The sequence below is a fragment of the Acanthaster planci genome, linkage group LG15, assembly GCF_054643075.1.
Source record: "Acanthaster planci isolate LZ-2023a linkage group LG15, COTS_SCS, whole genome shotgun sequence".
Classification (NCBI taxonomy): Eukaryota; Metazoa; Echinodermata; class Asteroidea; order Valvatida; family Acanthasteridae; genus Acanthaster; species Acanthaster planci.
This window is the reverse complement of record NC_141791.1, coordinates 10,589,611-10,611,687: the sequence shown is the minus strand read 5'-3', so window position 1 is coordinate 10,611,687 and position 22,077 is coordinate 10,589,611. Positions and strand designations below refer to the sequence as shown.

General features: G+C 41.9%; 1 long non-coding RNA gene across 2 annotated transcripts in view; it reads right to left on the bottom strand.

Moving 5' to 3' along the window:
- The window catches only part of LOC147796692 (uncharacterized), a 109,898-nt gene extending 91,358 nt beyond the window's left edge, over window positions 1–18,540 (bottom strand). For both annotated transcript variants that reach the window (XR_015427859.1, XR_015427858.1), the window contains exons 1-2: window positions 18,345–18,540; window positions 18,063–18,225 (exon numbers count right to left, since the gene is read on the bottom strand). This is a non-coding gene — a long non-coding RNA (uncharacterized LOC147796692). The remainder of the gene's footprint in view (window positions 1–18,062; window positions 18,226–18,344) is intronic.
- Window positions 18,541–22,077: the final 3,537 nt, after the last annotated feature.

Genomic DNA, 22,077 nt, shown 5'->3' with positions numbered 1-22,077 from the left:
GTCTCCATCTTTGTGGAGAGATTACAACGTCAAGAAAAACAAGGAAACTTTATCAACATTGCTGAAGAATTTAACCAAGGATGCATCTGTAATCCTCACAAATCCTCATACTCTGTAATCGATACTCCCTCAAAAATATCTCAACATTTGCAATGGCGTGTTAAAAATGAAGAATTAGTGACTTGTACATTCAGGTAAGTAAAAAAAAAGTTTTAAAAAAGTTAAGCTGTGGAGTGCTGGTGGAAAATGTCAAAAGGAGGAGCCAAGTAGCATAGCTATACAGGGTGTCAAGAAAAAAACAAACATTGAGGAAAGGGGTTAATATGCCCAAACCATGAGATCTGATTATAATGTATAAGGATCTCTGAAAGTAGAAGCAGTATTCTTTCTAATGATACCTTGATGGTATCCCTCCTGTCATACATGACTGAACACCATTGTCTTGAAAATGGGGCATCCGAACTCAGTTGTAACACTTTGGATAAACCAGTCAATGAGGTTGTCCTCTGTCATGCTTGTCCTGGATAAGATATCAGGGGCACACCGATTATTTACACATTACGTAATTTACTATATGCACCGACACCTTCCGCGTGTCCGCCTTCCCTTTCAATGCACAACGGCGGCGCATGTAAGCCACAGCTTGTCTCACCAATGCAGGGTCATGTTGTAAGATGTCGACCTCCTGTTGAATGCTACCTCGTAAGTCTTGGATGTTACGTGGTGGACTGGTGAACACTTTTTCATTTAAATACCCCCATAAAGAATAATCACACGTGGTGAGATCCGGAGAACGGGGCGGCCATTCAATTGGATGGTGAAGAGCAATTACTCAATCTTGGAACAGTTCCCGCAAGAGATTCCTCACAGCAATGAGCCCGTGTGCGGGTGCCCCGTCTTGGGCCCACCACAGATGTCTTAAAACACCATTTTCATGCCGTTGAAAATGTATCTGAAGTTGGGGTGACAAAGTGACAAAAGGTAATCTTCCCTCATTAACATGACCTTCTGTTGTCACTTTCAACCAGGACAAGCATGACAGAGGACAACTTTATTCACTGGTTTATCTGAAGTGTTACAACTGAGTTCGAATGCCCCAATTTCAAGACAATGGTGTTCAGTCATGCATGACAGGAGGGATACCATCAAGGTATCATTAGAAAGAATACTGCTTCTACTTTTCGGAAATCCTTATGCATTATAATCATATCTCATATTTTGGGCATATTAACCCCCTTTCCTCAGGGTTTGGTTTTTCTGGGATACCCTGTGCTGGAGAGAAAGAGGTCAGAAAAACAGTCTCAAGAAATCCGAGTTGAGTTTTCTCCTGTTTATTACAGACTCACAGAGTAATATTTCTTTAGAGCTTCTATGATCCCCGCTTACAATGCAATCAAATGCTGACTTTAGCTTTTTCTCGCTGTGTCTCCATCAGCAATGCCAAAGCTGGTTTATTTGTCAGGCCTACACTCTCCTAGAGTGTGCGTCCCTCGCTCAAAATTTGAAGAAGATAAGTTGACACTGCGTTGCACACATACACAGTTTAACATTTGCCTGTGGAACAAATAGCGACCAAGCCTTTTAGTTTAACCTCTAAACGAGGGCCCCGACCTCCTCAAATCAGGAATCTGGTTAAACCCTGTTCTCTAATGTTTACGTCTACAAAAATATGGGCAAAGAAGCCTGTCCTAAACATTTGCTTAACTCACAGGTAGCTTTGAAGAGCTGCAACTTCAGGGGCTGGACATTAGCATGCACACGCGGCACAATGCAATGAATGTTCACATTGGTCATGATTACTACGGGCCTACACGCCTTTGTCAAAATCGCCTCAGATGTGACGACTGTTTCATATCTCACATTTTGGGGAAAGGGAAAAAGGTCCGTAGCACATTTTCAATACCAAAGTTGTCTTTAAAGTGAAATTGCAGGTTTTTTAAGTTCCAGTCAGTATTTTCAAAACCAAGAAATTAAACCTGTGTTGTTTGCAGTAGAGAAGCCTTTTATGGCGTGTTGTTCAACTGATTTATTTTATCAACGAGACACAAAATAACAGAGTTTTGTTTTGATCCCACGGTGAATATTCTGAGTCAAAAATGCCGGATTTTTCATTACATTTTAGAAACAAGCTAATTTTAGGGCTTTAGAGAAATGACCCATTATACGTTGTCAATTTGACAATCTTCAAAGAGCCGTTTTTTGTTTCCCCGACCAAAGGATGAATTCTACTACTTCAGATTTTGGCAGTTAAATTTTTGAAAACAAAAGTATACTAAATCAGAGACGCAAAGTTTTGTTCAGTCACACATTTTCACTTGGACAACAAAGCATTCTCGTAAACTACAGTAATTAGATTTACACACTCCCTAAAGTGCATGCAAAAAGGATTCTTTTTTTCGTACATAAAGCGCCCTCCTTTGAAGGACCAGTTAGCGTTTTATTAAGAGTTTGAGTTTGCAATAGTGATGACATCACGTGTGGAGGGCGTCACCCTACCATGTCAACAAGTATAAGCTCGAAAGACAAGCAGGAAAAATTGTCGCAGGGGAGTGGCCCATTACACGACCTGGAGTTTTGAGCGGGTGAAAAAATAACAAAACGTTGGGTTGTGCGGGGCATCGTGAGTGATCTTACCGCGCTGACAAAGAGTTTCGCTCTTTCAGTACGTCTTTATGGTACCCTATCTCGCTCTATTCCTCCTGGCTTAATAATCAACGAGAAACTATTCTAATCACACATAAATTGACCAAGACAAGGTCGCCCATCTCCTTCAGCTCTCCTGACCCCAGCCCATGCCTGTATTACAATAATGACCGTCTCAGGCGCTCTTATCGCCCGTTCAATCGGCCTCGGACCCGTGAAAAATGAATATAAATGCCCCCTCCCTTCGGTAAGTCAGAGCGACCGGTGGTTAGGCAAACAAAGTAGAGTGCTGACTGCGAGCGTTATGATGGGGACGGAATTAGCCGGCAACTCTACCGCGGCGGCCCGGTCGGGATCCGCACCTGGAAAACCGCTCAAGAAAGCTGAGGAACAGCTTGGAAATTAAACAGTCACATTAATTGGTAAAAAATTAATGAATAAACTCTGTAATCTAGTTGGAGTTCTTTGCTCTTGTTTTACGTTGCGTTACGTTCTGTCAACAAACGTACAACTGCGCTATCATTTCGTACTGTCACAATGTTAATGACAGATAACAATGTCAGATCAGATTTCATAGCTTACATTAGATCTCATTGTCACAATACAATAATTTAAAAATATTCTTACAATTTGGTTTCGAATAGGCCTTCCGAATTATAATTTCAAACATTTCAGCAACAATATTTTCCTTACAATGATGTATAAAATGAAATGTCCATTACTCCAGACTTTTGTGAAATTGGGTCTCCACACAGTTACGTAATTCTTCCAACTCCAAAATCATAGATGATGAAAACTTGAAAGGGAAATAAACTAAGACGAGTCTAATAGACGAGTCTGACATCACTGATCTACATTGTAGTTCAATTTTCATCAATTTACGAATCTTTTTCTGATATATATTTCATCTACTTGAAGCACCGTTGATGGTATTTCGGTCTGACTCATTTCTTTTAAGCAAACCTAATCCTACTTGTTTTCATTCCTAAACAGTTTAGTATTTTAAGACAAAGGTCTTTGGAAAGTATGCAGCTGCATGAACCTATGACAGGTGCAGACTGCGAAGATATGACACGCTAGAAGTTTGTGTCTATCTAGCGACACTGGCAAGATATAGGTGTGCATGCTAAACGGTTAATTTTTCTGCAATCGTCATTTTGATAACTGAAATAAGGGACAGCAAATATAAATTATTTAAAAGTGGGACTGAAACGGCTGACTCCAGCCTGCAACTGTGACGAGTTAATTTTTAATTCGCATTTTCAAATGAAATATTCAACCGTGCTGCTGGAATTATCAAATGATCTTTTTTTTTTGGAGGGGGAGAAAAGGGGAAGAGGGGTAATTGTTTAATATGGAACAGCCGTCGGGCCTGCAAGCCAACGACCGGTACATGTTGAAGGATTATTTGGGAGTTATCATTGATTGATGTTGCTGTCAATTTACGGCGCGGCGGCACTACTGCCCATCTGCAGCGATATTTGGGGTGCTTCTTAAGAGCCCCAGGGTCCTGGGGGAGGTGGGGATCGTGCCGAAACGGGTCCCGTGTGGGCCGGGAGGAACGGTTAGCATAGAGTGGTAGAAGTTGACTGCTAGTCTACCCAGGGATACGGTGCCGCAGTGTTAAATTGCACTCCCTTGATAAGACTGACCACAATTAACATAATTATTCCTGTCAGCGTCTGGCCACACTCCAATAAGGAGCGAAAATCACCAATCATACATACTTTCCCATATATTGTCCAGTAAACTCTTTCAAGTGTGTCCCACAAATAAACACCTACTTGCTATATAACGCAAGAGCCACTTAAAATCCAAAGTGGCACACGTCATGGCTACGTTTGAGATATAATATTCCTATCGGGAAAGCCTATTGCGATCAGTCCAATGGGTAACGTTCAAACAGCACCCCAAACGTATATACCCCTTGAAGCGTCAGCCACCTGAACTTGGTATAACAAGTACATCACAAAAAGAGTCAATCACAGAACATTCAAATTCTATAATAGCTAAGGACAAGAGAAACTGTCACTGATGACTGTGCCGAAATAACATCCCTATTGCGCACACAATAAACGCCATTCGGTTCACATTTGTCTCTGTATCCCTAAAATTCTACTGTTAACTAATGCCAACATAAGGAAATACTTTACAGCGAGCAAGTATGCACTTTACGTTTTATTTAGTAGGACTAAACCTGAAAGTAATTTAGGCTTGCATCTGGGGCGCGTTCTGGGCCCGTGTTTGCCTTGTTCTCCTCGGCGAGATGGAAATTAATGTGAGTTTTAACAGTTTCCTTTGGTAAATCTCCCCAATCCCCTACGGCTGTTGCAGCTGGGGTACTGAACTGGCGCCGCTCACCAAGAACGGCACTTTCGACCAATGATTCCGGGTGATATATCGGCCTTGCTATGCTCGTTGGCGAGCCATTGTCCATATCGAGCACCATTGTCGCTTTGCAATCGGCAGCCGTTACCGGTCCACTTATCCTAATCACGTGCACTTCGGTCCAAAAAAAAAAGAACTTAGTCTGGCGCCAAGATTCTATTTAGCCCAACTGCATAACGCAGATTTTTTGGTATAGTCCTTCCCAACGAATTCCAACAATATAAGGCCGAAAATGAAGCAAAATTTCTATTAATAACGAAAGTTCCGTGATAATTTTTTCTCCGATAAACGTGGTGCAGTCTATTGCAGCGCAAGATATAAAATTAGAATATGCGTGTGTACCACTGTGCGTTCTTTGTTCCCAAATTTAAATAAAGTCCAAAATGACTGTAATTTTTGGCACATGTGAACATCGAAAATCTTGATATAGAGAAAGAAAACAAAGGTTGTTTTGGAACAAACCAACTTTCCCATTTCAAAATACAAAGGTCTTGTATTTACTGTAATAACTTTCATTTCATATTGACTAAAAGCATTTTCGTACATATACTGAGCTGCGAGAGTAAATAAACTTTGGTTGGGCAAAATGGTAATTTCTCCCTGTGCTGAAATAGTCGCATCAACCGTAGACATGTTGTAAAAGGGACTAGAGTGTGTTAAGTCTATCCCTTTGTCTCTACCAACCTGCTCCAAATAAGTCCATAACTCAAGGTAATTATAATCTTATTTGGCCACAGAAACAAATCATCCAGTGCCGGGCACAAAAGACATTAGAACGGCACCTTTGAACCTTGAAATCGAATTAGCCATTCATTGTCTTTCCCCATAATCAGGTATAACTGAGGAAATGACGAATGTTAGGCCGTGGAAGGCTCACCAGAGCCTGCAACAAATTAACGGATGCCAGCATCCGATACGCGCGACAGCCGTGCTCGAGTGTATAGCAGGCTGTATCGTTTCCGTCCTTACCTCCCCCAAACCTTGCATGGTAATCCCCTCCCTTCCCCTGCCGTTATTCACCCACTTGAGACCTCTCCGTCACCCATTGTTTCCGCCTAATTTGCTCTCCGTGATTTCCCCAACCTCATTTCGGAAGATAAAGAGATAGAGCCCGCCCATTCACCGTCCTATCCTCCAGTAACTAATTATAACACGCTAGCTCTCGTGTCTTTAATGTAACCGACGTGGTGATGGCGATATCGAAGGCAGACGTCAGCACCAGAGTAACTCTCCGATGTTTCGTGTTTTAAGACCGTACAGCCTTCACAACTGTCTCTGAAAAGAGAATGTTATTGGAAGTTATGACTATACTATAACAATCCATCTAAAAGTGTTTTCATCTACACCGTCTGGTTTTTGCATCAGGATAAAAAAAAGGAATCACTGCATTTGTCCCTAAACATACTACTTTCAAATTCGTCATTGTGAGTTTTAGAAAGTGAGTGACGTTCTTATTAAAAGCGACTAAATCTCGCAAAACCGGTGACTTCAGCATTGGGGCATGAAAGAGTCGTCGGCGGTGGAAGAACCACAAACCCAGGAATCACAATTTGTAGCGATGAGATATGATGTTAGCGTCTTTATTAGAAACACCATCTGCATAATTGCGCCATTGTGGCCTGAGAATCGATACGGGTTGGAACGAAGTGCGCCGTGAAGCGGGCTCCCCTCAATGGGCCGGGGGAGCCCCACTCGGAAACGGCCCCTAATATTTGGTCGCGGGGTGTCAAGATGGGCCCAGTCCGCCAATTAATGAGAATTAGAAACAATCACAGTCCGCAGGCTAATCGCATTATCCAGATCGTTGATGGAATGCAACGTGCTCTCTTGCTACATCGGCCGGATACTTGTTGGATTGCGAAAAGTTACCGTGCTCTTAATGATTAGACGGCGAGACGTGCGTGTTTTGGCCACCAAAGTTGCAAAAAAGTTCATAAATGTGATTCACTCAGTTATAAAGGAATACCTCACTAAATTGTAGTTTTAAGAATCTTTGTTTGGAGGACTTTACGGGCAACATGATCTTTAAACCTTAATGGATACAACTGAGTATCAATTGTAGTTATGGATTAAGCGTTGTCAGACCTACACTGTAAAAACAATCGGTCAAACAGTGTTGGACATTTGTTATTTGCCCCGCCTTGGTTAAAGTTACCACACTGTTGGTTAATTTCCATCACTGTTGGTCAAACATTGACCAGCAATTGGGAACAATTTGCACAAGGTTATGAAGTTGATATTTACACCAACATCGGATAAACTATCAACCAAAAATTGACCAACCTTTTCACAGTGCATATAAACGCAGCATAGTGATAAGGTTTGGTGTTTGATTAAATTCTTGAGAGTTTTCCCACGTTAGTTTCATCTGTTACAGTAACGAGACCTAGGTGTGCAAAACAAATACTAATTAGTGACAATTAATTCAGAACCTTATACCCTGACTTTCGAGAACGGTTCAATGTGAATCAAATGAGTATGCAAGTTGAGGGTAATTATAACTCTAACCACTTTGCGTAAGTTCGGCACCAGTGTATACACCTGCGCCTGTGCTCGTTTGTTTCAACTTGCCCGACAATGTCAACATTCCGGTACGGGGGCGATTTCTTTCCTGTCTCCCTGCCTCGTCCGATTCCTCCAATGCGTCCCGGATACCTGTTACTCGCTCGAGTCCATCCAGTTTTTGGTTAACGCCAATCAACCGTAATTCATTTCAATCATATCGGATCGCAGCGCCATCCAGAAACTCTGGGCTGGCGGGCCCGACCATCTAGAGTATCGGTCGTTGAACAAATTACATCTATCTGGTGACAGTCCACCCGAGGCTGCGATGTCAAAGGTCAGAAACGGAAGGAACACAGAATCCGTCCAATGCCAAGGGGGTGTTTCTGTGTTTTGCACATCGGTAAGCGATCACTTGCTTATGGCTGAGATATTGACATCGGCATATAAGTAACAGTTCTGACACCAAGTATCCGATTCCCAACTTGAATCCATCACAGACATCTACTCACTGCTACCCAAGTGCAAAAAACCACAACAAACAAACAAACAAACAAACAAACTTAGAATACAACTGACAAACACAGAAACACAACAGATAAACTACCATTTCTAGAACGTGGGCCAAACACAAACTTCGAAACGTAGGATTTGGGAATTGAAATGAACGACTCAATACGAACACCAACTGTGTGATTCTTCTCCGCAGTCAATTAATGAGTGTATTTCAAGTTTCCCCTTAAAAGTAATGAACCACTGCATTATTCAGTACGAATTGAGCGAAGGAAGCAATTTCAGAGAATGAAGAGGTATCGCCTCTATTGCTCCATTCGTACAAAATAAAGGAGCAGTGAAACAATAGCGTGACGCCACACATGGAGTTTGAACAAGCATTAAATCATAGACCTGGCCAATTATGGTATTCAGCACTAATTTCCACCTTCACCTCTGAATGATCAGTGGTATAACTCCAGAACTACGGGTAGCTGGACGCCAGTCTGTGTTATCAATTGTCGCGAAAAAGGGTGACTTTCAAGTTCAGCTTTCACGTCACACTTGGGTGACAACACGTGGAGCATATCTACTGCAAACACAATTATTAACGATGGGAAAATACTGATAAGAAGCAAATCATTTAGCACAATCGTTGTTGGTATCATCCACCAAACTGCAAAGAGAAAACAGCCATTTTGTTTCAAATGGTCCTGAGACTACGTATTCAAAACCCATACTGACAGGAGAATGCACCAAGCCGAGTTAATAAGTGCATGAGGCTCTCTGTTCTTTTAATGGCTATCAGTTGAAGTGAACCACTCGGTCTCCCCGGCCTTCAAAACAATCCAGCCAAACAGAGGGAAAAAAGGGACTTTGCTCTTATTTTCAACCAGTACAGCACCGCACGTGAAGCCTCAAATGCAACGAGCCTAACGCTTGCTTTAGTGTCATCAACCGAGGCATTTTTTTCCTTTTAACGGCGTGAGCGCGCTCCGGTGGCAGATCGAAGTCCGCACGTGCTGGACCAAGGAGCGGCTTTAATTTCCCGCCATTGGGGCAAACACGTCGATTTGTTAATTTTAGGGAGTCATTTTACCAATCCAAGACGCGGCACGTATCCAATACATCAAGATCCTTGGGCGGTGAGACGCGCTAGACTGGCCATTCAAGGCTATCGTGAACCTTCCTCAATAAGGCAAACCTTCCTTTTTTCATTGTTTGCAATAGCTCAAAACGAGGCCCATCGTGTTCACATGAAACTGGCGCCAATAGCGTGGAAAGCGCTTTTTACATACTATACCTATTGGAACTAGACCTCTGCTACCACGGCGCAAATACGCTACAAGCCCGAGGTTTGGAACGGTACACAGCATTTGTCAAAACGGTTGCTAGTGGGAGGACGGGCAAAGCCAGTCTAAGGAGGGAGAACAACTTTCTCCAGAGCGAGGAATTAGAGAAAGTAGATGGGTTTGAAGCGATGCAGTGTTTTGATTGACCTCAGGCGGTAACGATGGTTAATGTTATCAAAGCTGATACAGAGATTTCTTCTATTTCTGTGTCACATTGTCGCTGCATAGAATGGGCACTGTCAATATTGAAATAAAAATGTTGTACCATGCATCCCTGATGAAATACTCAACACAGTGTACCCTTTTGTCGAACCGATTGTCTTAACAACTAAATCTATTCCGCATAGAAGTTTGAAATGACTTTAGCTAATTCAAATCTATCACTAGTACGAACCCTGTCCACGAATGTAATCGTGGAACAACCGACATATCATCATCACAACATAAAAAAAATAAAATCCCATGTAAAAAAACCAAATTACAAGAAAAATCAGTCTCACTGTCGAGAGGAAAATCTCCAGAGAACTGCGGGCTAATTATTGATTTGTTCAAGGAATCAAAATTCCCTCTCGAAAAGTGCAAACACAATGGCCGACGTGTGCATGCACGTGCCCATCGTGGGAGTTCATTATTTACGATTTGAAGGTCAAGATATCTTACGCCGAATGCTCGGAGAATACTTAAAGGGAATTGACTTCGTTTTCAAGAGGCAGCTATTTTTAAAAGTAAACCTTTACATGAAATACAGCACCCTTTCCAGAAGCACCGTATGACTGCAGACAGATCGATATATTTCAAGATTGGCTGAACAAATAAGTGACAGTTTCTGCCGGTACGACTCATCACAGCTTTTCCTCGATGTGATCTTACAGTAAAGGTTTTGACAAGCCTGAATTTTGATTTAGTGGTGTATCCAACAGATGGGGGGGGAAGTTTTCCCGCCGCAAACAAGTCGCCATTTTTTCGGAACCGAAAGCCTCAGTATTTTATAAAACGGTGCTCTCACCTTTTGGGGGCGGAGTGAGTGATCTTTTATAGATGAAAAAAGTGGGCAGTCGTTTTTTGACCTAATTGAAATGTTGCTCCCCCTGGACCCACGACCTAGATACACCAGAGAGCTGATTGGTTGAAGAATTAGGTCGGTGAAGAACATGGGAAGAGACGTTATCCACCACATCACAGAGAATTAGCTTCTAAACTTTACACAAAAATGATGAATCAGCAACTCGTTTGCCTGAATTAAAAAGGCAGATGTTATGCTTTACTACTGTACACATGTATATCGAAAACTAACCGAGAAGAAAATTTTGTGCGTGGTTTAAATGTAAATTGAGAAGGGACTTCACTCTCCGAGTACAAGTTTTTGGGGAAAAGCAATTGGAATAGCCTCTTTAAAGACTTCAACCGACCAATCCTGGCGTTAGTGTCACGCAACCCGCTCTGTCACGTCCAAGTTGGCGTGTCCAGCTGATGAAGGGGCCCGGGGTCGCGGTGGCGTAACGCCGGGTAATGACTTTGTCGCTTCACGGTCTCGCCCCGGACTGACACCACTACGGCTGGCGACAAGCTACCAAGGGACGGCCTCTTTGATATCCACAGGGACGTGACGAAAAGACTCTGTAATTATGTCTATGCTTTTAAAGATCAGTTGTTTGGAGCTCCTCGGTTAAACACCAATCTCAAGGTGATAATTTTCATCACAAGAAACTCACACAATGCTACTTCATCTGTCCTCCTCGCTCGGCTAATATTCAGCTGTACAAAGATTTTGCGAAAGTGGCACAAGTCTTGCTATAAATGAAATTACAATGTCGGTACATTTAAGGGTTGTAACTGGGTAGACACCGGTAGACCTTTACTGCATGTAAATAATTCTCATTCCTGCGAAGTGACTGGTAAAAGCTCTCAGCAGAAGTAACCCATGGTTTTTCAACAAAAAGCTTGTGTCTTACAGGGCTGGGTCATATATATTAGTTTCACATATGCCCGGTATTTTTAAAATGCTCTAAAAACAGACCTCTCTAAAAGTCGAAAATAAAGCAGACATGGGTCCGGGGGGGTGGGAGTCAAACCCCTCTGCTCTGGCACAAACACACTGAATAAATAAATAAATCAATGCAATAACAAGCATTCTGTAAGGGTTATTATTTGTACATCAGTTACAATGTACTCCATTACATATGTGTATCTGCCTCTAAGAAGCTGACCGCCCCCCCACCGAAAAATCCCCGGATCCGCCCTCGTACAGTTGTTTTTTAGTATTAGTATCAAACTGACGTTTGATAGGAACTTCATTTCTGATCACAGTAATGTTAGTGACGCAGAGATCATATTTTGTCCAATACACGTGTACCTGATTATTACGGGACCAGTATAATGCGTACCCGTTGGCACCTAAGAACCAAGGAGTCTCTGATCGGTCTCCCTCCTAAAAATGCGGTGAAAGTGCCCTTTAACCAGGTTCCATATAGGTGAGGATTCTTCCCTACAGGCGGCCGCGCGTGAAATACGACAGCGTCTGTGGATGCACCGGCAAGGTGTCAAGCTAACAGTGCCGCCATTTGGCTGAGGTGCCGATGTTTTGTTACGTCCAAGGAATGTCCACATGGCACCATTTTGTCGCAACATTTCCGTGCCGCTTTGAATCCCGCTAGTGACACATGTGGAAAGGTCAGGGGTCACAGGCAGTGTTCTCATAGCAATAAATTATGCATTAATTGTCCATAAATCAATAAAGATGTTGCTCGAAGAAGAGTCGGCACTGACCTTGAAAATTGCAATGTTCCAAATTATTTAAACACATTAAATAACCAATCACAAAAAGGGATTAAAGCTGGATTAGTGACCTTATAAAATTTGTTAAATTAATGGAACAGTAAAATATCCACAATTTGGAGTGATGACAAATCACGTCGGCCATTTAGGTAGTTGTGATGTGGTTTGCTATTCACCACTACCCCCAATGGCCCCTCTCATGTAGTGGCCTGCTTTTCGTACCGGTTTGCAGAACTATCGACGCCCCCTCCCCTTGGTGTCCGATTTGAACAACTGGTCCCATAACTTTTAAAGAGGATCGTATTTTATTAGAAGTTAGAAGTAAACGTTCTACTATTCGGTGTTGTGATAGCTAAGCGAGTTGTTTTTTTTAAATAGTTATTCTTTTGCCTTTGTATCGACGGCTAGGAATCGTTTACCCGCCACGGGGAAGATTATGACTGTGTTGAGCACGTAGGCTCTCGCATTTTGTATGATAAATCAGTAACAGTATTTCACAAATACATTTAAAGGTTAACTGATCCATGACATATCAAAATATAAGGTCGCTCCTTAAAGTGGCATTTTTCCCTCAAAGCAGTCTGTACTTCTGTGGGAAACTATCTTACTCACCCAAGGCCAACCTTTTTTAGCCAAACCCGTCCACCATCACGGTATGTTGATCCTGTCACCAACTCCCGACATCTAGCCATTAAGTTTGGAAAACGCAGACCGCCTCGAAAAGTTCAAGACATCACGACCATGATTCATACATCCAAAGCCAACTTCTGGCTTCATGACACATCGGGCGGACCCTCCCGACCGCCGCGGCTCGGCGACCACCTGCCCGGGATTGGTGTTAATTTGCCCTCCGGTCTTGAGTGGGGAGAGCCGACGCGACTTGGGAGCAGAAACGTCCCGAAATTCTTGGCGTATGGGCTGCATTTTGTTGAGGAGGCTTAATAGGCTTTATCGGGCACTGAGCTATGTCAATCATGCAGGGAACACAAGGTGGCATTGTTAAAAACAAAATCTATACACTAAAGGATGTTCTTGCACAAATTGCATTTTGACCGCGCGATTTGAGTCCTTTCTGTGTCTGTTTCCCGACCCACTTATCTAGGACGCTACCTACGTGGCAGACGCGCAACACGCACTGAAAAATAGCGCTTACAGAATAAACAAGGGGAAACTCTTTTCTCATGTGAAGTCCAAATTGTACATTCATTTCATTCGTTCATTCATTATTTCGCAGGTCAGAGAAAAAAAATTACATACGGTATAGACATAAAGAAGACAAAGTTTAAAATATAACATCAAACCTTATAAAAAGACTAAGACCCAAACACCAAAACAGTTGCATACCCCTGCAGGATTACTAACAAGTGAACTAAATCATTATCAAGTAGTTCTCCCATAGCGTGACTAAAAACCCTAAATTGCAAAATCACAAACATTTTAGCAGACTCTCTTTAAAACACATAATCCAAGGGCCAAGAGAGTAACCCTACAAAGTAAAAATCTACACAGGGGAGAAAGGATTCTTTAACACCTTTCTGTACAGGAAAAAAATGAAGGAATTATTTTTACATTTCATAAGACTGCCACCATTACAACCGTCCTGTGTGCAGAGAAAGCCAAACGCTAGCATCAAGAACAATGCGCACCAGCTAACAGCGGAATTGCCGGCGCAAACAGCTAGTGTCGATTGGGTATAATTTGGAATTTGGGTTTAATTTCATTCTAGCTGGCAGCTCGTGTTTATTCAGCCATTAATTAGGGTGTGTGGCGTGGGTCCTTAATCGGGTCAACGTCTGCAGCTTGGCACACCATTACAGCCATAGAGAATGCAGGAGATAGGGAGCTGAGGAAGCTTATTTTTTAGTTTGCCAGCATGATGCATCTGTTCAGGAGGCTGAAAGTATAATGCAAGACGACGAGCAACACGCGACTAAAGCAGTCAAACCGCTTGGTGGCGCTCTTCTAGAATAATGAACCTCTATGTACAGTATGTGTCGCGTACGTGCAGAAGAATGCCGACTACAGGGCACCTGTGCCACTGGTCTCAAAGTGTTGTACATCTTTGAGATTGAGCTAAGTGGGAAAGACCCACGTGACAATTAAAAACTTTGATGTATTATCAATGATATGCGAATGCTTTTGTTTCTTCACAGACGAGATTTCAGGTAAAGTCACCGTTGATTCTCGTCATAGCTGATACGACAGACAATAAACGAGCGAAGAGAATACCTAGATACTAAACGATAAGTAGGCCTGTCTTACCACAAAGGGTATATTCAGAACAAAATTTGCAATGGGAATTGTTTTGATGGACCAGAAAGTTGATATTGTATTGTGTTACCTGGTCTGCCTTTCTGAGAGTTGAGACTACATTTGAGTGTTTTACATACTTTTGGGAAGAACGTGTCAGAAAGGGATAGACCCCCAAATCTCTTTTTTTTGGGGGGGGACCGTCGTCCCCCTGCCCTTGCTTGACACTCAATCAGTAAGTTTGGGTATGAATATTTTTCACAGCCGCTGAAGCTTTAAATGAAGTTCCTCTTGACATCTTGGTCAATTGCCTCACGGCCTAAGTTGAATTCTTAGAAACAACCTTAATACCCAGTTGCTTCTGCTGATTTGCCCCCGGCTATTTGGTTTATCATATTCATCTTCTATGACCAGAATTCCTTCAGGACAACCCAAAATTGTTAAATTCACGCACGGTTGAGCGCAAGAGGTGAAATTGCAACATCGCTGCAGAGGAAACAAACAATAATGAATCACGGAAAAGTGAACCAATTCACCTCGACTGTATATGGGTCACTTAGTCCGCATTGCCTGACACTATCCATCAGCGTAAATTGGCCGGAGCACCCGTGGTCACTAGGCATTAGCCCCGAACCATCTGCGACCGGCGTCTTAGAGCATGGAACAGTTAATCCATCATGAAGGTTTACCTTCAGACTGAAAGATTTAAGAGTTGCATTCTAGCACAGCATTTTCCTTCAACCGGAGCAACAGCCCGATAGCACCATATTAGTTCCCTTCGTTCCCTGCTGAAACAGTTCCAATCATGTTCCCATGCAGGAGCCTTACCTTCAACCAGAATAACGCAAATAAAGGAACCGGGTAACCTCAGTAATTTTCTTGGTCAATCACGGCCAGAGCATAATTATTCATGGCATTATCACACCTTAATGAGAATGCATAGAGTTAGAACATGAACCCTTGCGTGCACTCTTTAAATAGTTTGTCACCAATGTGACTAGTCACCTCTTGGTTTCATGACAGTAGCTCAGAATTATTTGAACCAAAGGCTATAAAAGCGATAGCATAGCATACATTAGTGATATACATGCACTTTGGAAGGTTCCCCCTTTTAATTCGATTGTTCTCATTTCCGACCGATCCTGTTTATCCCATAGATCCTGTCTGTATGACCAAAAACAATAAGGAAAAAACGACAATCTTTCGATTCTCTAAGAGAAACAAAATGCCCATTATTTTAGCATTTTGGCGCAAAACTTTGACTGGTTCGAACAATAAGGGTTTTTGAACGGCAAGCGTCATTTGATCGCATGTGCCGTATGCAAATTTCAATCATTTCAGGTAACTTATATCAAAGTGGCTAGGTCATAGGAGTTATTCTTTTTATTTTTTTTTAAACCAATGGAAATGAAAGTTAATTAAAAACAAGGCATCATGCATTGAAATATTTGCTTTAGTTCATTTAGCGTTATATGCGTTCGCTAAGATATTTTTTTTTACAGATTAACTCGCCTCCCAGGTGAAAAGACACGGGAGCCATAGAATTTAAAAGGAAACATTTATACTTGGGCAAAGATAACAAGTGTCTTCATATAAGCTGTGGTCTACAAAAAATCAATGTAGGAATCGCGTTTGCATTCAGCCGCGATTAACACGTTGCTTCAAACTTGTGACTTCCAAGGCGGTTAGCTCTGGCGCAACTTCCCTTCATCAAATATTTTTGATTTTTGTCTCCCCCTTACCGTCTTGACAGGGGTAGTGGCGGGCGTTAATGGTATGTTGGCAGGGCAAGGGCCCCCATGGGAGAGTGGAGCACCTCCGCTAGAGCGCATCGCTTCCGTAGACTCGCGGGCGACGACGACGATGATCGCGCGGGTATTGAGGGACTGCGTAAGACCGGCCACTCATCAAGGAGTTCACACGTTGCACGGACATTTTAGCCTCCCTTTCCAAACCTCTAGTTCGACAGAAATTGTATTGAGAATAATGTAACACACCTCACTGTTCTGGATGACATATAAGCGGACTCGTGGCTATGCCAAAACAGAGTCACGTGGTAACTTCAAAGGCTGGGCCGTCAAAATCAGGCATTCACTTAAAATAATTCAAATGGTTTCCTCAATGTAACTGAAACAGGGTCCAGGCATCTGGATTCATTTCTTAGCCTGCTTTGCCGCCACAAATACTCCGACATTTGAATAAGATTGTATGAATAAGAAAATCACAAACAGCATTTCATTATTTGGGTTTGTTTTCAAAACGTAACGTACGTTGCCAAACTCAAACATAATATGGTGCATTACGTTTAATTTGAATTTTCTTCAAACTACTGGCAAAGAAAATGTAACAGCCCTATGATGTTATTATCTAAGTGCCTTAAACAATGGCATGGGTGAAATTACCTCAGCGTTAACATCCAGAAGTGACTACTGCCGAGTGCCAGAAAGGATGTAGACGTGAAACATAACAATATTATATCAACAATAGCGTTAATCCACACAAAGGCAGAACAAAGACATTGTAATGAAATATGCTCATCTTAAATCAGAAGATCGTTTTTTACGCCTAAACCGGAGCTAAAATGTAACCCACAATCCATAGGAACTTAGCCTAAATTCATAATTTCCTCAAACCGAACTCCGCTGTCAACTGAATTGGTAGGTTAGATTGGGAATTTAAAACAAGGGCTTTATTCGAGTGTGTCTATTGTCACTTTGCCAGACTGTTGATTTATTCTTGGCAGATTCATTGGACGCACAGGACCCGAAATTCAAAATGGCCTCACGGCTAGGCGGGCCGCAGGCGGGCAACCAAGTGAGAGACATCTGATAAAATAAAAAGAGACGGAACGAGATGCGTAGCATTCATCTTACAGGGCTTTTTGGCATGAGCAAATGGTCCACGCATGCCCACTGTGCCCAAAGGCGCTTCAAAGGATCATCTACACTGACCAGTAATTGGCGCGATTGTGGACAGTCCTCTTCAGATTCATTTTATTTGAATATTAAAAAAAATTGGAGCACGGAGTGTGCGCAGGTCACGTTACTTATAGTCTGGAAGACGAGACGAGGAATGAGAACGTATCCCTTGGGGCGACAAAGGAGGCATTCTTTACGTCTATCGGACGGAAACATGGAAAGTATTCAGACTTAAGAGTTATAATTTTTCCAGACTACCACACCACATGCGGCCGTTGGAGACGGGGAATTAGCGCGGGGCCATGCCAAAAACGACGACACTTTTCTTGACTAAATGGTCGCTTCTGTCTGAAGAACCTGGTACAATTCTCCCGTCTGCCTTTCGTCATCTGAGATTTCATCAGCTCGCCGCGTACGCGTGCTCTACTTTGTCGCGGAGTGGGTCCCGCATAGTACCCCGTGCCGATAAATCGGCCTCGCCACTCAACGTCTATAACACTCAGGGCACATTAGAACCCAAACGAGCATGGCTCTCCCGGACAAATGAGCTTAAAATTATCACTGTCCCTAATTAATTACATCGTACATGGGAAGAGCTGACGTCTTCTCGATATTGGCAGTAATCCAAGATATCATTAGTGACCGGAAAGGTGTAATAAAATACGAGTTCATCCCTAAATGAGGGATGACACGAACCGATTTCGTATGGTTCTCAGTACAGGCTGCAATAAAAACCTCTTACCTCGGACGGGATGTACGTAGCAATATGGCGGCCTATTTTCACCGAGCGGCGAAATGGTAACTGGCAACCGCTGTGATTTGCGTCCAGACGACAGACGCCAAACTGTCGCTCCACATTCGCCATCGGAGTCACGGCTGGAGACGCGTCCCGTTAAATTCCAAGCCTGAGAGAGGTGAAAATAGAACCTGGCATTCTCTTTCCTGAGAAGCTACAGCTCTTCCCCGACCAATTACGTTTATCACAAGAAAAAAAAAGAACCTTTTCAGCCATCGAACAGCTTACCGTGCCGCCATGACTCATTTTGCTAAAAATTGTTTCCAACTTTGGTTGAGCGTGACGACAACCCCATTCGATTCCTCTAAGTGCTATTCGTCCAACATCGAGCTTTGTAATGGTAATGTTATGTACCGTATACCCCGTTTTCCCTTTTCGCCGCTCGATGGGTCTTGTTTTATGCAGTGACACGACAGTCAACTAGAAACACTCGGGGATTCCTTCTTTTCAATGAATACTGTACCGTGCATTTTAATAAATACACAATGGAAAATCTGCTGTGCATATTGCTGTGCTCATACATAAATACATAGGCCCATTTGAAGGACGGTAGGGAGTCAGACCGCGACTGATAATGCATTTCACATTAGGGCAGTTTTGGTGCTCATAATATTCAGTTTACGCATTCCTTGGAATCCATACATTTACCACATGCAGGAACGCTTTTCACTTCAGCAGCGTAGCATTGACTTGTTCTCCTACTTATTACACTAGGCCCACACGTGAGTTGACTTGGACATCAGCTATTGTGCGGGGCTGCACAATCGGTGGTCTGATCATATGAACGTATATACAGAGATAATGTCCAAAACGGCAATGTCTTCTAATCGCCACAATGATGCCTATCTCTATAAAAGCATAACATAATACCGCATGAGTAGGTTTGGATATTTTACCTTAGCAAAATTTTTGATGGGCAGTAAATTTGACTGAAATTGACCATCAGTTATTTTCCACGAGGTAGGCCTAATCGCCTTTTCATTCGCGTGTATGATGGGGGAAACAATTTCTGGGCATAGCTAAAAAAAAAAGCAAGAGTGATTGAGAAAAATATCGATTATGTGTCTGAGTGATTCAATTTGGAAGCATAACTAACCTTCGCAATTCGCATTATCAGCGTCATTTGTGACGAATTGCTCCCACTAATTTGAAAACGAAAACCCCCAAGCATGTTATTATTTGAGTCATCTTTTGAAGAATGGATTAGGGCAAGATTTTGAGACTAATATCGAACAAGTTTTGGTGGTAATTATCAAAACTAGTGACGGGTTCTGGCATTCGTTCCTGTCTTTCTTTCTATCTATATACAGCGCATTGGTCTTCAGAGGTAGGTTTTGTAATTTACAAAGGAGCAATTTTGAAACATCGGTCATCCTTGTTAATTTAAAAATTTGAGAGCGAAACTGAATACATGTACATGAGAGTGAAACTCACTCAAAACAAAGTAAAAACAACTCCAAAATAGTGAACGCGCCACTCTGAAAGGAACCGGATAAAGGACAACTCGAAAAGAGGATATTATTAATTGGTTGATTTAATTACTTTATCCCCTTTTCTGAATGTGTATTGCTGTGACACTCTGACTTCATGTAATTCGAAGTCATAACGGTCATACATACAGGAGATCCGAATATTTTTATGATATGATGACAACACGTGAAGGGCGAAATGTCTAATTCTGAAAGAAACTTTCAACGGATGAAGACTTATACAAGACTTCAATTGCCTGACGTGCTATATCTTAGGATGACGACAATTTACAGGGCAATTAGACTTTGACACCCTGAGATAAATTATCTCGGTATAACAAAATTCCAGAGTGTAATTCATCAAAGGATAAAGCATTCTGAACTTAAGATGTCTACACTCCTGGATAATTTAGCTCTTTAAGGTAGAGACAAAATTATATGCAATCCCTCTTTAGGAGCAGAAGAACCCCCTCATAGGTTGAAAAGAGCTATATTGGCCGGTTGTGTTCATTTGGTTGGTAGTGATGCAACCGTAACACGTGGATTTTAAAGACGTTTGTGAACCAGCGAAGTGCAGTTTAAACCCAAAGGAACCTCAGTTGCCACGAACATTCGCACTCTTTTGGTCCCGCTTGGGGCGAATAGAACCCTGAATGTAAAAGGTCATGCAGACAGCTTCTGGCACCCCCCATGGCCTATTAGGATTTAACTTGGGGCCACCCAATCACGTGTTTTAATTTTTGGAAGAATTATTCTGAGACAGAAACACTCACATAGGTACTTTTCTCTGTGTACTCTAAGTAATATTTTGGAAAATATCTCCTGTAGATAAGTAAAATCTAATCTTATCGACGACCTTTCACTAAGGCACTATCGATTACAGGTCTCCTTGTTCATGTTTATTTTGACATCACATACTTACATGAGAAAAAGGATGTTTAACATTGTGAAGATTTACCAACGTTCAGTTTTTGGGTTCTAGATGTAATCGAGTTTGTAAGATCAAGTGTAGTTCTTAATAGCAAAGGTTACATTAGACTTCCATTAACATAGATTTCCTTAACTTCTTTTTTATTACAAACATTTAGAGGTATCTGGGTCTCTTGTTTCAATTAAAGTTTTGTTTGAAAACAACCATAAAAAAACTCTTAACTTTTCATCTGCGTACGGGTATATTGAGTCGCATTGCTCGTCTTGTATTTTAGCCTTTTTGAAATTGAGAGGCTAATTCTGGCACGGTATTTCTCTTTAAAATTAGCCAGTTTTTCAGTAGTTATAAATTAATATGCTAATACATATTTTACAGAGATTTTTCGCATGGGATTTTTCAAAGATGTGATTGAAAAATAAATTGCAAATTCTAAAACTTTTCCCGGTTATATTTCCTTTTCAAAAGGCAAAAACCATAGCAGCTAAATGTGATCAAGAAGAAAAGAATAATTTTCTCAAGCAGCTATCATGAAAACGCTGAATAATTATTGTTAATCTTGAAAACTAAATGAAAATAAGCCCCTTTAGCTTATGGGTCAAATCGTCATCGTTTTCACGAAGAGATGGTCATTTTAAAAAATTGCATTCATTTCGATGTCGAATTTTCCACAATTTTGCTTTTAAGCCATATCGTACTTAGCCATTTGACGTGCTCCCGCAAGCAACACGCCATTAATTCCCAACTTATATTAATGATGGCATGGGCAGACATACCTGTTGCTGAATTTCCCTTTCCTTTCCTTTTCACGAAGATAAGTGAACATGCCCGTCCCTTGAACATAAACATGTGCAACACTTATTGCCCGGAAAGGTATAAAGTAGGTCAACTGAGTTTTTCCTTTTACTGCGGGGCACGTACGTTCACCCCGTCCACTTAGTTTGTGCGCAAGCGCTAAAATTAGCCATAGTCGTTGTCACTTTCTGTTGCTTGTTAAAATGGCGACGCCAGCCAGCAAACGACTATACCAAAATCCACCTGCGGAGATCCTCCGCATTGTGTAAAGGTTTGCTGAATTTATACCAGAGAAATGTAATCAGGCTTCAGATTTCATTTTGTGATGTGTTTCTTGTTAATCATAAGTGACATTTGGGAGGATATGGGGTGAAACGTGTCTGTGTACGTTACATTACCGAACGTAAAAAAGGGTATTTTAAACTCGATAATTTGAACTGTTCTCCATTTTTTTCCACACACGCTGCATATCTTAACAATTGAAGAGTGTTTGAAAAAGGTTACCATGTTATGTTTATGCTATTGCAAATTGTCCTTTCTTAGGCTGCATCCAAATCTCTTGTCTAGAGCTAGGTCTAGGTGTTCACTCCATCGAAAGAACGTGGAGACGCGCAGACAATATACCTAGCCGTAGCTCTGGAAGCCCGTTTCGGACACGGCCTTAGTTTGATCAATTTCAATTTTGGCTCTCTGTCTCGCCAGTCGGCCGGGATTTATGTGTGCACATTTGCACGTACATGAACAGTACATGTACACGCACTCGACTCTA